We start from the raw sequence: 16,015 nt of genomic DNA on the forward strand, positions 1-16,015 counted from the left end.
GAATAAAAATGGTGCCCTTTTCACTGAAAGACAACACTTATGGTTCATTTTGACTGTACGCTGTTCCCATCATTTGGTGCTGAAGGCCAGATCATTACATGCACTCAGCATAAAATAATTCAAGATGGTGTGACGTACAATGATTTGATGTGGAGAAAAAAATGTCCCAAACGGTGGCCTTTGCGTCCATCATTTCAGTTACTCACTATTATATAGAGTCACTTTGTTATGTATGTATTTGTTTATTCGTATTATTTAATGAAACCATGTCACGATACGGGCATTGCGTCATAAACACTTTTGTATTGGAGCGATCAGTGAGACAGTCAGGCAGACAGCAGTCAGTCAGACAGACAGGTCGCTCCAGAGGTGACCGGGGAATCCTGCTCTCTCTAAGCCGGCAGACAGAGCGTCGTCCTCGGCCAGTGCTCCTCCTTCCTCCCCTCCCTCTGCCCCGGTTTGCGCGCTGGGGGATCCGCCGACGTCACACGCGCGCGCACGCACACACTGTGTCTATCTGTCACTCCCTCTCGCCGCTGCTTCTATTCTGGGAAGTGGCGCTCGGAATAACCCCGTGTGAGCGTGCGCGTGATTGTGCGCGTCCGCGAGTTGAGTGTGTCTCCGGATTTCACCCTGACGCACGCACACGCTCGCATTCGCCGTGTGGCTGACTGCGGCGGCGGAGCTCCGCCACCAGAAATCCGGTCGGGAAGGATTTCTTCCGTTCCTGCGCGCAACTTTTCCTCCGCGGATTCCTCGCCGCCGCTTTCCGAGCCTTCCGCCGGTTCGTCCGACCTCCGGAGGTCCGGCAGGCGAACCGAGAGCTGTCAAGCCCCGGAAGGGAGCTCCTGTCACCGGCGGCTTGTTGTCATCCCCGCTCGGGGCAGGTAAGAGCCGCCTCAGCCGACCCCGGAGTCCCCCCCTCCCCGCCCCCGCTCCCACGGACAACCCCGACCGCGTTCGAGGCTTCCTCGGCGGCCGGAGGACGATCCGGTTCGGGGTTGGCGAGTTGACGGCCGTGCAGTGGGGAATACCCCGGGCGGGCACGCGTCGCCTTGCATGCAGATTAGCCGCGTTGCGTAACAGCCCGAGGAATTTGCACGGACGAGCAAGAGCGGCGGTTTGATACCGGAAGCCGATCCGCCGATCGGGGCTCGATCGTCGGCCGCTTGACAGCCCCTCGCCGGCGATCGTTTGTTTCTCGTTTGCTGTCATGTGTTGCCAGGCTGCCCGTGACCTTATGACACCCTCGCCTGGGGAGGTAGTTCCCTCATTTCGCTTTTGATTTTTTTGTTTGTTTGTTTTTGTTTTTTTTTTCTGCTTGATGCACTTTATGGATATGAGAGAGTCCGCGCTGGAAGACAATGTTGAATTTGGGCGACTTTGTGAGTGTGCGCTGTTTGGTTTCCTCTGCGAGAGAGCGTATGAGGAGCCAGGTTGGTGGGTGGTGCGCTGGCTGGTTCCGGGAATGTTCCATGACGTGTTGCCGTCGAGAGAGGGGCCCCAGCCGGGGAGACTCCGACTAGCGGCCGCCCCGTCGTTGCGACGACCCAGTCACCTTTTTGCTGGTTTATTTTGGTACGTTTTGCAAACGTGCTCGGCAATATGGAGTGTGGAAATGTGCGGAATCGTAGTTTTGTTTTTGTTGTTGGTCTCGGGGGCGATTCTAGAATCAGAGAGAAGGTCAATATATCGTTTTTTTTTTCTTTTTTTGACTAAAGAACTCATTCGAACATTAGGTTACATTTTAAAAACATTGCAACTATTTCGTAATGCTACTACAGTGGTTTGCAACCACTGACCCTGCATAGATCAAATTAGTTGAACATAATATATATATATATATATATATATATATATATATATATATATATATATATATATATATATATATATATATATATATATATATATATATATATATATATATATATATAAATGAACAAAATATACCCCCCACAATTTCAATACATAGCCACATAGCATCATTTCAAAAAAAACATGAACACCCAACATTCAAAAATCCAGTGTACAGGTATTTTGTAATTATGAAAATAAATTGAGATCCAAAGAAATATATTATGAAAATATAAACATTCTAAATGTCTAAGTAGTACTCATTAAAAAAACGTATAAAAAATAAATTTCAAGAATATGTGTTCCCTTTTGTTTTCTTTTCAAAGCTCCCCATGATAAATGGATAATTTGGGGTTGCTTTTCCTCTGGCGCTGTGGTTTCTGCAAAATCAAATTACGGTATTACAAGATTTGCTCCCAGACAGCTGTTTTTTTTTTCTTTTTCAAACGTCATCATACTAATAGTGTACAGTTTCTTTTTAAATCGCAAACTAAAATTTTAAGACACCTGAGCACACATGAGAATTGTTACATCTCATTAAAAAAAAAAAAGCATCATAAAAACTTTAAATGAAGAAGCAGCGTCAGTAGCGCAGGATAGACAAAGAGAAACTATCTTTTTGGAAGGAGTGCAAATAAATGTTGAAAGAGTGCAAATATACCCACAGCGCAATGATTTCACTGTGCAAACACGGGGGGTGGAGCCATAAACATCATGTGGCTAACAATGTTTTTTTTTTTTTTAACATAAGTATTTCCAGTGAAACATCATCAATGAGAAATCTCAGAGGGATTATTTTTTGAAAAGTCCCATCCCGTCTTTGCGGTGGTCTGGGTCGCCGCAAATTTGAGTCGTAAAGCAGAACAATGCGGAGCGGGGAAAATGGAGGCGCGGTTTGGACGGGTAATGGCGACAGCCACTAATGAAGGCTTTTGCGCTTCGCTAAAAATCGCAGAAGTCCTCGTAAAGCGCGAGACACTCTCAGTGTTGTTGGGTATTGGTTATTATGCAATGCGCAATTTTACGATCGGCGTGTGTTTTGCTGCCGTTTTATTAAGAAAGGCATATCACAATTTGCAAAAGTCACCATAACACAATTTTGCAATACGTTGCTTCACGTGCCATTCAATTCGCTCTAAATTTGAAAAGAAAAATGTAATGTTCCTGTCGCGGCATGAATAAGTATTCAGTTGAATTAAAATGCAAGCATTAGATATTTGCAAAGCAGTCATTGTACCCAATTTAGAAATCGGTTGTATCATTTTCCAATTCATTTGCTCTCGTTTTGAAAAGCATTAAGAAGCATTACATTAGATTAAATCATAACAAAGGCGTCGAATGTTGTGCATAGGACTCACCAAAACACAATGTTGCAATAATATGCTTCATGTTCCATTTTATTTGCTCTCAATTTGAAAAGAAAGATGGAATGTTCTTGTCCTATCATTCACAACTATTTGATTGAGTTAAAATGAAAGAAAACATGAGCAAAGGTGTTATTATAATCATATTTAGCAATGGGTTGTGTCATGTTCCAGTTGATTTGCCCTCAATTTGAAAAGCAAAAGGCTGGTGTTGGCACGATACCAATACCTGGTATTGTTACTTGCCCATCCATAATTGTTGTGCAACACGGTGTCAAAAATTTGAGAAGCACTTGGTTCTGACCCACTGGCACCAATAAGAGCTCGCTCATTACCACTGGAAGCTTGTGTGACCGCTACGCTAAGGAAGTTAGCATTTATGAGCCCTATTAAGTCCATAAAGGCACAAAGTCTTATCAGTGTCGCTAACGATGCGTAAACTATCCATTAGCGACACAAACGTCTTGCCTGAGACGCGGCGTCGCTGCACGGCGACAGCGCAGGGCAAAAAAACTTGCTGGCGGACCGAAGACTTTCCAAGCGCGAACGCCACAAAGGCCGACTGTAACTCATCTGGCCGGCCCTCAATGCCGCCGCAAACTTTTGGCCGCCGTGTAAACGAGCCCGAGAGGAACCCGAGAGCCGCTGGCTGAATTATTGACACACATGCGCATACGCACACACATACGGTGGATAAAAAAATACACACCCCAGACTTTTGAGAAATGAACCATAGAGACTAAGATAACACTTTTCAAAACTTTTTAATGTGACCTCAATTAGAAAACACGCCAATTTCACTGAGCAAAAAAAAAAAAAAAAGTGTGATCATCAGTTTGCATAAGTGTGCACACCCTCTTGTCTTCTCAAGGAAATAATCACAATAAAAACTCCAATGTTCTTGTAGGCTTTTCCTCACTTTTTCTGCTTACTTTAATTAAGTTCTAGTTTCTTAGTTCCAGGTAATTACTTTTGGTTAGTCACTCAGTTCCATTTAGATTTACTTCGTTAAACTCACAGCTACATTACTCAGTTACAATTATTTATTTGATGCTATTGAGTTACAGTAACTTGCTATTTAGCCTATTAGTGATTACTTCTTTGTCACATTTACAGTTACTTCAGTGCAGCTACTGAATTACAGATATAGATACTTGTCACTTAACGCTGGGTGAGTATTAATACCAAGTATTGGTATGGGGCCTTATTCATGGTATCCATACTAGCAATGAGGGGCAGTAGTAAAAACTGCACATGAGAATGAGAGTTGCTATATTTGAGAAAAATGCTATATTTTAATATTCAGATCTTTTTTTTAAATTATGTCATTTTTGGGGTGAATTTTTGTGAATGAAACGTATTAATGGTTTGAAAAGTATTCATGGTTTCTACTTGGTAACAGGTAATTGTACTGGTATGAATTTGGACAAAAAAATGATATCAAACATCCGTACTTGTTACTGTTGCTTTGTTGACTTTACTGTAGTTCACTGACAAGAGGGTGTGAACACTTATGCAACCTCATTATCTCAATCTTTTTTTTCCACTCTCCATCCCTAAAACAAGGACAGGCGTAAGATTTTGTGTTTGAGTTGTCCATCACTTTCTTAACCTGTGTGTATGTTGGGATTATATTAAGCCTCCTTTGTCATGTTTATCGCCATCTAGTGGCCTGGCAGCCTTGTTTCTCATTTTGCAACTCAGAGTGAACCTTTCAGTTTTCATCTAAAAAAAGGGTGTGTTCACTTTTGCGACTCCATTATTGTTATTACGGGCTCTTTTTTTTCCTTTTTTAATTCCCATCCCTAAAACAAGGACGGGCCACAGGACTTTCATTTGATTTGTCCATCACATGTACAGGTAGCTGGAAAATACATGGAGTTGTAACAACAGGATTTTGCTTCCTTTTTTTCCTAGCGTGTGTGCTCGTCTCATGAAAAAAAAAAAAGTTCTTGTTTTTGCATCCCTCTTCTGTGAAACGTCACATGTCAAGTCTCCAGACATCAACGTGAGACACTTCCCTCACCCTCCCTGTCCGAGTGCGTCACGACAAGCTAGCAGTTTTAGGGGGACGTGGGTGGAACCCAAGATGTCTTCACGGGCTCTCCAAATGAAAGTGAAATTTTTTGAAAAGTGCGGCAGACCTTCTATTAATATCGTGTCCCACGAGAGCGTGTCGTTTCAAAAATAAATGGCGGGCGAGCAGACAGCCGGAGCGTTCCCCAAATTGTCCTAGTTTCTCAGCAGCGTTCACTGGACACGCAATTAGGCACACCTGCCTTGATTTCATGGTGCTAAAGACCGAGTATATATATATATATATATATATATATATATATATATATATCAGCATATCAAAATTACTAGTGGTATCGGTACTCGGTCTCGTACAAATAACTGGGAAAAGAAGAAGCGACTTCATCTGGCTCGGTTGACTCATTTGCATATGTGCACACGCACAAGGTGTTTTCAAAGCTTTCAGGAGCTTCAAATCCATCATGTCTCAGCGGGACTAAAAAAAGTAAAAAAAAAAGTGTTTCATTTTTCTGTTTGAAAAAAGGTCATTATCAGATAAAGATGTAAAAATAAATACAGGGATGGTGCTCAACTCATTCATGGAGATAAATAATAAAAATAAACAAGGCAAGTTTTCATGGCAAATTACTATCAATGTCAAACTTTGACAACAAGCTCCGCCCACTTTCGAAAAGCTTAGCAAAGCCTAGGCCCGCTTATGGTTGATTTGTCTGAATGAATTGCTTTGAACCAAAATGGCCGACTTCCTGTTTGCGTGACGGGTTCTTGAGATTATATCGGGGCGTCCTGTTCCGTCAGATGTGTCCTCTTAACTTTTCAGTGGAAAATTTGTATTTGAACCCCTTGTTCCTAATATTCTGACTCTGTGTGTCCTCCAGCGGCCGGAACCCGTTTGTGTGTTTACTGGGCTGGACCACAGGACTACAATCAGGTAGGACGACGCAACGCACGCGTACGTGCATGCGTGCCTGTCACTTCCTGCCCGAGCGCCTTAGCCGGCCAATCAGAGCGTGGGCTAAATGTGAGCGAGCGTGCGACGTTTCGATTGCGTGTCGCGATTCTGCATGCGGTTGCCATGGCGCCGGCATCCACACTGTCCCCTGCATGTCTCCATCTGCTCCATTTTTCCCTTCTCATATCACCTCATACATGAATATATGATTCTTTGTTTTGTTCAGTTTAGTTTTGTTTTGACATGATTTGTGTCACGTGTTGCCATGACAACTTTGGCGCCATCACCTTATGTTTCTCACGTATTTAAAATGAGCCCAAACATATGTTGAGATGCTCATACTGTCCTATTTGTTTCCATGGATAAATGGCATATTGTATTGAGTGAAAAAATAAAATAAATCTCACGCCATCTCTCTCAGACATACAGTTGCTCTCACATATACACACAATCTCGTGACTTGCACACACTCTCACATTCACGATAATACCTGCACGCTCTCCCACATACACTCTGGTGAGAAGCACCATGCTCATACACTCTTATGACACAAACTCTCATGACTTGCATACACTCTCTTGTGCTCTCACATTCATGTACACTCTCATGACCTTACACATACTCTCAATCACTGTCCCACTCATACTCTCATGCATTCACACAGACTCCCACACACTCTATCACTAGCTCTAACATTCGTGCTCACATATACACAAACTCTCATAAATTGCACACATTCTCATGCAACGCACTGTCGCACACACTCTTACGTGCAGTGCTCTCACATCTATGCTTACATCCACAGAAATTTTCACACTCACATATTCTCACATTTGCACAAACACTTGTGAACTTGCACATGCATATAAACAATCTCACACACCACTCTCATGCGTTCACCTGCAAATACATTGACACAAACACTCTCATTCACTAACACATGTTCTTAGAGACACTCTCACATGTCCACACAATTTCATGACTTGCACACACTCTCACAGTTACATGCTCTCCCACTTACTCCCTCACACGCACATACGCACACATTCTCATGAACATGCACATCCACACACACTCAGTCATACACACAACAACAAACAATATATCTCAGGTGCAGCCACGTTTTCACATATTGAATCTCACACGTGCTCTCATGCACACTTGCAAAGAAAAAAAAACACATTCTGTCACAAACGCTCATGCACACAGACACTCAATAGTCTGTTGCAATGAAGCAAGCGTGTGGTTAAAAAAAAGGCAGGAGGTGAAGACAAAGTGTATATTTAGTTGCCATGGCGATCCTGGCTTGATAGCACGGATGCAAGCTGTGCCCTTGACAAAATCACACGGGGAGGGACTTTGTGTGTGTGCGATAACAGATGGGCATCGTTTGACTGGTATAGCGTGGCACAAGACAGTTGCCCGGACGACGGCAAATTGTCCGCTTCCTGTTTCCGCCACGTGGCCCGGCGAGATAGGGACGGGCTGATAAAAGTGAGGAGGCGATAATATGAGGAGAAAAAGTGAGGAGGTGAGGACACGAGAGGAGGAGGTGAGGTGGTGAGGAGTCAAGGTGGTGGTAGTGAGATCCCAGGGAGGAGGAGATCTGGTGAAGATATCAGGAGTTAAGGAGGCCAAAAGCTTAGGTGCGGAGGCGACAAGGAGGCAAGGAGGTGGCGCGTGAGATAAGAACCGCGCTGCGTGGCACACGGCAGTTGCCGAGGCCGCAGCCATTTGTCCGCTTCCTGTTTCCTCCACGCCGCCCCGTGTCTGCTGCGAGAGCCTTTTGTTCTGACATTCAAATTGCATGAAAAGTCGGCGTGTGCGCGAGCGCGTGCGTGCGTTAATCACTTCCGCCTTGTCTGACATGCAAATGACGGCGATGGCACTTCTGCAGCCTGCATACTTCCCGTACAGCCTTGGACTGGCATCAAAACTTCGCTTAAGAGAATTTTACCAAGGGTTTGTGTGACGGTGTATGAATGCATGAGTGCGTGTATTTGGTTACATGAGTAAGAGTTAGTGGTTGTGAGTGAATGAGATTTGTATGTGAGAGGGTGTGTGACAATGTATAAAGTCATGAGACCGCATGTATATTTCTTTACACAAGTGTGTGTGTGAGAGTCATGAGAGAGTTCCATGTGTGAGAGTGTGTGTGAGAGTAGTTTATTATGAATGTGCTCGCTTTTGAATGAGCTTTTGTGTGTATGAGTGTGTGTGACAATGTATAATGTCATGAGAGAGCATGTATGTTTCTTTACACAAGTGTGTGTGTGAGAGTCAACGAGAGTTCCATGTGTGAGAGTCTGTGTGAGAGTAGCTTATTATGAATGTGCTCGCTTTTGAATGAGGTTTTGGGTGTATGAGTGTTTAAGAGTGTGTTCATTTGAATGTATGAGTTCATGAGAACGCTTATGTGTTTGTAAAGTGTGTTTGCATGAGAATGAGCGAGTGTAGGTGAGAGTGTGAGAGTGCTCCATTCCTCACTCTCCTTTTTTTCTTTCTTTTCTTTTTTTTCCACCTTCTCACCTCTACGTGCTCCTCTTCATCCTCCTCCTCATCATCATGATGATTTCTTGCCGATGGGGAACAGGTGGCGAGCTCGCTGGCTTCCCGCCCGAGACGAGAGAGGGACAGACGGAGGAAGATGCGAGAGAGAGAGCAGAAAGTTGGCGCGTAGCTTCGGGCTTGATGGGAGGAAAAGGAGGACAAGGAAGGGAAGGCTGTTATTAGCCATCGTCAAATTGGCGGCACTTAGTGGCGCAAAGCTGTCATTTGGGTGACATCACTTCCTGTCGGGAAGTTCACATGCTCCAGCAGGTGCATCGGTGCAAAAACACAGTTAGAGAGGAAGTTAGCTTAGCAATTAGCATGGTTTGTCAGAAGTGTAATTAGCTTAGTAATTAGCATGTTTTGTGAGAAATGGAGCTTATTCGAGCAACTCTGCCACGTGTTTAGCAGCACAAGCTAGCTGGTGCACAGTTACTGTGTTGTAGCTGAATACTACAAGCACATCACTATTAATCATAGAATAATAACATTGCTGTTAATCATAAAACAGTTCAAATTTTTCATTTTTTGAAAAAAAAAAAAATAGAACACTTTTTTTTCATTTCACAGGCCGTATATTGCCCGTTTCTGGACCAGAACCAGCCCGCTGCCCGTATGTTTGACACCCGAGCATTAAGCACAAAATGCAAATTTGGACTCACATGGTGTGATTCAATATCACCTGTTTTCTAAGCCTGGATCTTAGAAAATTCCCTTCATAGTGGCACAAATGTTGATTGACAAATCAGGAAGGCTTTTCTGTCCTCCAAAATGTCCTCCAGCGTCTTTTGGAAGTCAGAGTTGCTCTCGCTATATTCATCGTTTTCATCTTCAGCACAGTAATCTTAATCTCATGCCGCTGACATATTTTTGGAGGCGGACAGAAAAAAAGAGAGTGGGGGGAAAAAAAATCAGCTTGGGCCTAGTTTGTAGCAGCTCGGATTAGCCAGCAGCGCTAACGCCATGAGCGTGTCCGTGTGTGTGTGTGTGCGTGTGTGTGTGTGTGTGTGTGTGTGTGTGTGTGTGTGTGTGTGTGGTGTGCATGTGTATACATCTGTAGCGTTAACACACAAGATAAGCTCAGTGCTAGGTATTAGCGCAAAGACGCTAGCAATGCTGGCTATCTGCCGCCTGTCACGCAGGCATCGTATTAGCTTATGCTAGCAGGGGGTTAGCATGAAGGCTAGCGCCTACTAAAAGTTCCCCCATTTCCCTTCTCTTCCATTCTTCTTCCTCCTCCTCATCCTCGTGTCCTCTTTATTCCCAAACACAAAAATAAAAAAAGTCCTGAAAATCCTTCTTTCTTCTGCCGGTTGACAGCGCGAGGTCTCGCTACATCGCACGTCCTCTCAAGTCATTGACAGCACAAATTAATTTATTCACACTTTGTTGTCATCATACCTGTGTATGTGTGTGTGTCCTACATCTAATCTTATTCCCAAAGGACTATGTGACGATCCGAAAATATCCATGCAAATAAATATCTTCTGATAAGTCCTCTTAAAAAGAAAAAAAAGTCCGAGTGGAGACGTTGTGGTTACAATTTTGACATTTGACGTTAAAGAAATGCTCATTGCGGTCTTTTTCATTGTTATTTACATTGACAAAGCACATAAAAAAAAAATTGGAAAAAATGGACAGCTTTTGAGTTGAGTTAAATCAAACAAAATATCGTTAACAGTGAAAATGGACCAAAAAAGTCCATTTGGAGAGGTTCCGTGGTCAACTGTTTTTTTGTTTTAAATAGTTATTTAGGTTGACAAAAACACATTAGCTGAAGAAAAAAAATGGCACAAAATCGGCCGGTATTTACGATGAGTTAAATCAGACAAATTATCGTAAACAGTGACAATGGACAAAAAAAAGTCTCTGGAGATTTTCTATCGTCATTTTCGAAATTTGACTAATAATAGTTAAATCGGTGAATAATCGAAGTTTTTTTTGTAAAATTAAAAAAACAAAAATAGTTATTCGTAGCGATCATATACAGTATAGATATTTTTTTAGTCGACCAATGAATAGGTTATAGTAATTTTATTCTGCTAATTATCGGAATCGGCCTGAATAAATTCATATGGGCAGCATCTCTGCAGGGTTCATTTATTGGTTTTCCACAATGGCTCAGTGTGAAACGATGGAAAAATGGGCATTTCGCGCTAAATTTTGTTAGTATTTCCGACTGGATTTGGCGGCGTGATGTTGGTTTGTGTCATGCGTGAGGCCCAAGCGCCAACATAAACAAACACAACACTTAGGACATTTATCTTCATCCTCGGTCTGGACCACTCCGAGGTTTCCTGTTTGCTTTGTGGTGCGGGCGAGAGTCGAGGCAAGGCCTCTTATTTTGCGGGGTGTGTGTGTGCGTGTGTGTGTGTGTGCGTGTGTGTGTGTGTGTGTGTGTGTGTGTGTGTGTGTGTGTGTGTGGGTGTGTGCGTGTGTGTGTGTGCGTGTGTGTGTTGTTGGGATGCAGGAGTATGGGAAAAGACAAAAAGTTGACGCCTTCACAAATGTTGACTTGAACTCTCACACACAAAGTAGGTGAGTGATTGAGTGACTGGCTCAACGTCAGTGAGTGAGCGAGTGAGTGAGTGAGTGAGTGAGTGAGTCAGTCAATCAGTTAGTCAGTGAATGAGTGAGTGAATGAGCAAATGAGCAATCAAGTGAACGAGCGAATGAGCGATTACGTTTGTTTTTAAGTGAGTGAGTGAGTGAGTGAACGATCGAGTGAGTGTTTGAGATGGTTTCAGTGTGAAAGGGTGAAGGTGAGCGACCACATGAGCGCTTTTTCAAGAGAGCGTGTTCTCCCCCATCGCTCTCGTATGCTACCCTCTCGCCCCAGTTTTTGTCGCGTGCGCACGTTGGGGATGTTTTTTCAGCGTTCCATTTCCCCGTCTGGCGGCGTACAAAAGTGGTCGCGGCGGTGGTCTTGGGGGTGTAGATGGGGACAGGCGGCGTTCTTGCGTAACAGGCACAAGCGCTTACGTAATTGGATGCATATTTGATGGCGAGCGCTGCTGCCATTATGTAGTGGGAGCGCCATGGGATTTTTCTGCACTTGAGCCACTCGAGCCGTTGCGTCACTGGGAAACTGAGCGGGGAGCCCGAGTGAGTGAGTGAGTGAGTGAGTGAGTGAGTGAGTGAGTGAGTGAGTGAGTGAGTTATGTAGTTAGTTGGCTTGTTTGACCATCGTTTGGTAATTAGCTTATTGGTTGGCAACTGAGTTAATTCATGAGTGAGTGAGTGAGTGAGTGAGTGAGTGAGTGAGTGAGTGAGTGAGGTAGTTAGTTAATTAGTTAGTTCGGTTGGCCATTGTTTGTTAGCTTATTGGTTAGCAACTGAGTTAGTTCATGAGTGAGTGAGTGAGTGAGTGAGTGAGTGAGTGAGTGAGTGAGTGAGTTGGCTTGTTTGACCATCTTTTGGTAATTAGCTTATTGGTTGGCAACTGAGTTAATTCATGAGTGAGTGAGTGAGTGAGTGAGTGAGTGAGTGAGTGAGTGAGTGAGTGAGTGAGTGAGTGAGTGAGTGAGTGAGTGAGCTTAGTTGACCATCATTTGTTGTTTAGCTCATTGGTTATCAACTGAGTGAGTGAGTGAGTGAGTGAGTGAGTGAGTGAGTGAGTGAGTGAGTGAGTGAGTGAGTGAGTGAGTGAGGTAGTTAGTTAGCTTGGTTGCCCATTGTTTGTTAGCTTATTGGTTAGCAACTGAGTTAGTTCATGAGTGAGTTTGTTCACAAGTGAGTGAGTGAGTGAGTGAGTGAGTGAGTGAGTGAGTGAGTGAGTGAGTGAGTGAGTGAGTGAGTGAGTGAGTGAGTGAGTGAGTTTTATCAAACCTACAATCTAGTCACATAACTTGAATTAGCCTGTTTTTAGGGGGCGGTCCTGTCTACCGCATATGACAGACTATGCACAAAATTGGGCCTACCAATAGCGAGTACAGGTTTTGTTACCACAATGACTAAGGGTGGAGCTACAGGCGCCTACAGGTTGAACCCAGAAGCACTTGGTTGGCAGTTTGGCAGACAAACCACCAGCATTTTTGGCTTCCAAAAAGGTGATAGTAAACAAGTTTGTTTTCTTTGTGGCTTTTATTTTTCAACTCCCTGTGTCGCAATTGCAGCGTGACTCATCAAATCACCACGTTTTTATTGGTCTTCAACAAAGCCGCAGTCAGCTTGATTACCGACCAAATAAACACAATCAATTCAAGACGCCAACGCGGGAAAACAACAAAGACATTCTCGCACGACGGCTCATTAAGAAAGTGGAAGAACCCTACAAAGTGTGAGACGCGCTTTGTGCACTTGCACAATGACATAATGTCACAAGTACGTAGCATCTTTTTAAGATGGAATTCCTCCTACAAAAGTGGAAAACTGTTTCAGAGTAAAACGATGATGAGACCAAATTTGGCCCATGAATCTCAGGTGGCTAGCCACGCTGTAAATAATTGACGTGTAATCCCAGCACTTCCCGCTGTCATCTTCCAGGAAGCTGAGCAGTCGCTAACCATGCTAACGTCGCTAAATGCAGCGAGGCTGACCTTGGAGTGAATTAGAGTTCACTCTAACGTGCTTACGTAACCTTCAAAGTGGGCCCGTGTCGGTGACATCGATCACGCTCCCGCTGGCTCGCCCGGCTCGGATCAATGGCCGCCTAACGAGATAAACGAGCGCGCTAATGAGTTAACCCAGCGCTGGCTCGATCGCTAAGTGGATGGCCAGCGTGTGGGTGAGACGCTCAAATGCCCCGAATGCCAAACGCCTCAAAAGTCAAATAATTCATAAGGCAAACAAAACAAAAAATAGACACCTCTGTAGGAGCCATAATGCTTTCTTTTATATTTTTTGTTTTGCTATGTATTCTTCATGGGGGTTGGTTCACTTTAAATTTGTGTTTTTCGTTTATTGGTTATTGTGGACGTGGGTGTGGCGCTGGGCGTGTGTGGTGCGCAATTGGAAGCCTTTAATTAGTGCCCACCTGTCACCTGCACTTTTGTTCAGTTTGGCGTGGGGTGAGGTTGGGGAAGGCTATCTTTTTGTTTACCGCACGCCGCACGGCGTACTGCACACCGCACCTCGCATGGACGAACAAAACTCTGTTAAACCTTGGAAATTACTCGACCTTGCATCAGAAAGACTATTGGAGTCAAAAAATGACTATTGGAGTCACCAGTGATGTGGCGAGCAATAAACCTGAAGAAACGGAGCGAGTGTGTGGACATGTCGTCATTCCAAGCGCGTAAGACAAATAGATTTCCCCTCCTTAGCCTACAGCGGCGCTGAACAAAAAATAGGATCTGGTAGCCGCAACAACCTCAAATGTCAAATAGTTCAAATTAATCAAGTCGAACAATTTTAGATTTCGAAATCAATAATCAAATAGTTCAAAAGTCAGAAAACAAAATTGTCACACGGTCCAAAAGTCAAATAATTTTAAAGTCATATTACACATATTACATATACCAAAGATTAAAAATTCGAAAGGTTAGAATTCACTTCAAAAATGAAATGCTTCAAATGTCAAACGCTCAATTTCAAAAGTCAAACGGCCCAAAATCTTTGCTCCCTTTTCATTTTTTTTGCCCTAGCCTGCCATTGAGAAGACGTGGTTTCTGTTGGCACCGCTCTCCTTTTTGCGATGACTCACCACGTGAGCCGGTCTTGTCATCCATCAGGATTGTGGGCAGCGGTTCTTAACGCGCCGGAGTACGTTCGACTTGAATTCAATTGGCTTCACGTGCTGACTCACGCTTACTCACGTCGTCCGCGGCGTCCTGGCTCCTCCTCGCTTTGTGAAAAATCCAAACAAAATCATCTTCTGTCTCTGCACGTCGTCTGGCCCGGCCTTGCTAAAATTACTCGGAAGAGCCGCTGTTATGGTATGTGTCCCCCCCCCTACGCGCCCCCCTGGGAGACCCCCAGAGACTCCGCAGCATCCAGTGTCACGTTTCACGCGCAGACGGAGAGAAAACGAGAGAGCGCGGCAGGGGGAGGACCGTCAGGCTGTCTGTCACACAGGACAAAGTCAAGTTCCACTTCAACGAACTAAAATAAACAACACTGGATGGGGCATAGACAAAATAGACCAAAAATTGAAAACATTCTAACCGCGTAGTGCTCCATAGTGAAACAGAAGAGAAACACACGCAAAGACATCATCACAGGACACAACTTAGTCCAAAAGCATAAGCCATTTTATCAAAATAGATGAAAATACACTGACGACAGCGTTGGACATTATAGCAACGTTGACATTGAAGCGGTTGAATAAAAATTGGACATTTTAACAGCATGGACTAAAATATGTGGACAACAGCCACAAAATATGAAGTGTGGAATATTATCACAGCATTAGCCCAAAAAATAGTACAAAAAATAGACCAATATCTCTATATAGCATAAAACAGCGGTGGTCATTACAGCAACATAGACATTAACTGTGGAATTTTATCACAACGCGGGACACAATAACGTAGGCTAAAAAAAAAAAAAAAAACTTCATCAACTTCATAAAAGCGTGTACTAAATATAGAACATTATAATGACATAGTAAAAACATGCCCATGTTCTAGTACATTGTTTACCTGAGCTAAAACACACCCTAGATTCAAGGTGTTGCTTTGATTTGCTAATTAGCGGAATCCACGCCAACTTTGGGCTAACCTTTAAGAGCTGACGTTGGCAACTATTGAGTGGGGGTTTTTTTCTGTGCGTTTGTGTACATGTGCAGCAACTTTACTGTATGTCATCAGCGACATCAGCACAGCTTTTTAGTAGAAGCTCTAGATTAGGACAAATTTACACGACAGTTACCAAGGATTAGTATCGGGCCCATATTGTTTTTTTTTTAATTATTTGGGGGGGTGGGGGGGGTGTATCAGTGATGTAATATAATTGTGTCGTTAAATGTGTCACTGTCAGCCATTTGAATGGGAGCAAAGAAAGTCATCAGGACAAAGTTGCGCAATCAGATTACTAAAAATCACACACACCTAACATTGCTTGAATCAGGCACAGCTGTGTGACTGTGTGTGTGTTGGTGTGTGTGTGAGTTGCATAAGAGTGGAGCGTGTGTGTCCCCCTGTGGCTTGGAGGCTGCGAGTCGCAAGTGGCGTCGCCAAAGCAAATAAACAAGTGACGGCTTTTGTGTTTGCGCTTCCCACACACACACACACACACACACAGTACATACATACACGTGCGCACACACACGCAGGCTCGCTTTCATTCACAACACACACACAGAAGGATGGACAGA

General features: G+C 43.8%; 1 protein-coding gene across 1 annotated transcript in view; it reads left to right on the forward strand.

Annotated features, from left to right (window-relative positions):
- Positions 1 to 672: 672 nt before the first annotated feature.
- Positions 673 to 16,015, forward strand: part of hivep2a (HIVEP zinc finger 2a) — a 46,535-nt gene continuing 31,192 nt past the window's right edge. The window contains exons 1-2 of the mRNA XM_088403352.1: positions 673 to 887; positions 6,137 to 6,189. The gene's annotated coding sequence lies outside the window, so the exon portion shown is untranslated. The remainder of the gene's footprint in view (positions 888 to 6,136; positions 6,190 to 16,015) is intronic.

Source organism: Hippichthys cyanospilos, chromosome 20 (assembly GCF_059441005.1).
Source record: "Hippichthys cyanospilos isolate Australia breed blue-spotted pipefish chromosome 20, RoL_Hcya_1.0, whole genome shotgun sequence".
Lineage (NCBI taxonomy): Eukaryota > Metazoa > Chordata > Actinopteri > Syngnathiformes > Syngnathidae > Hippichthys > Hippichthys cyanospilos.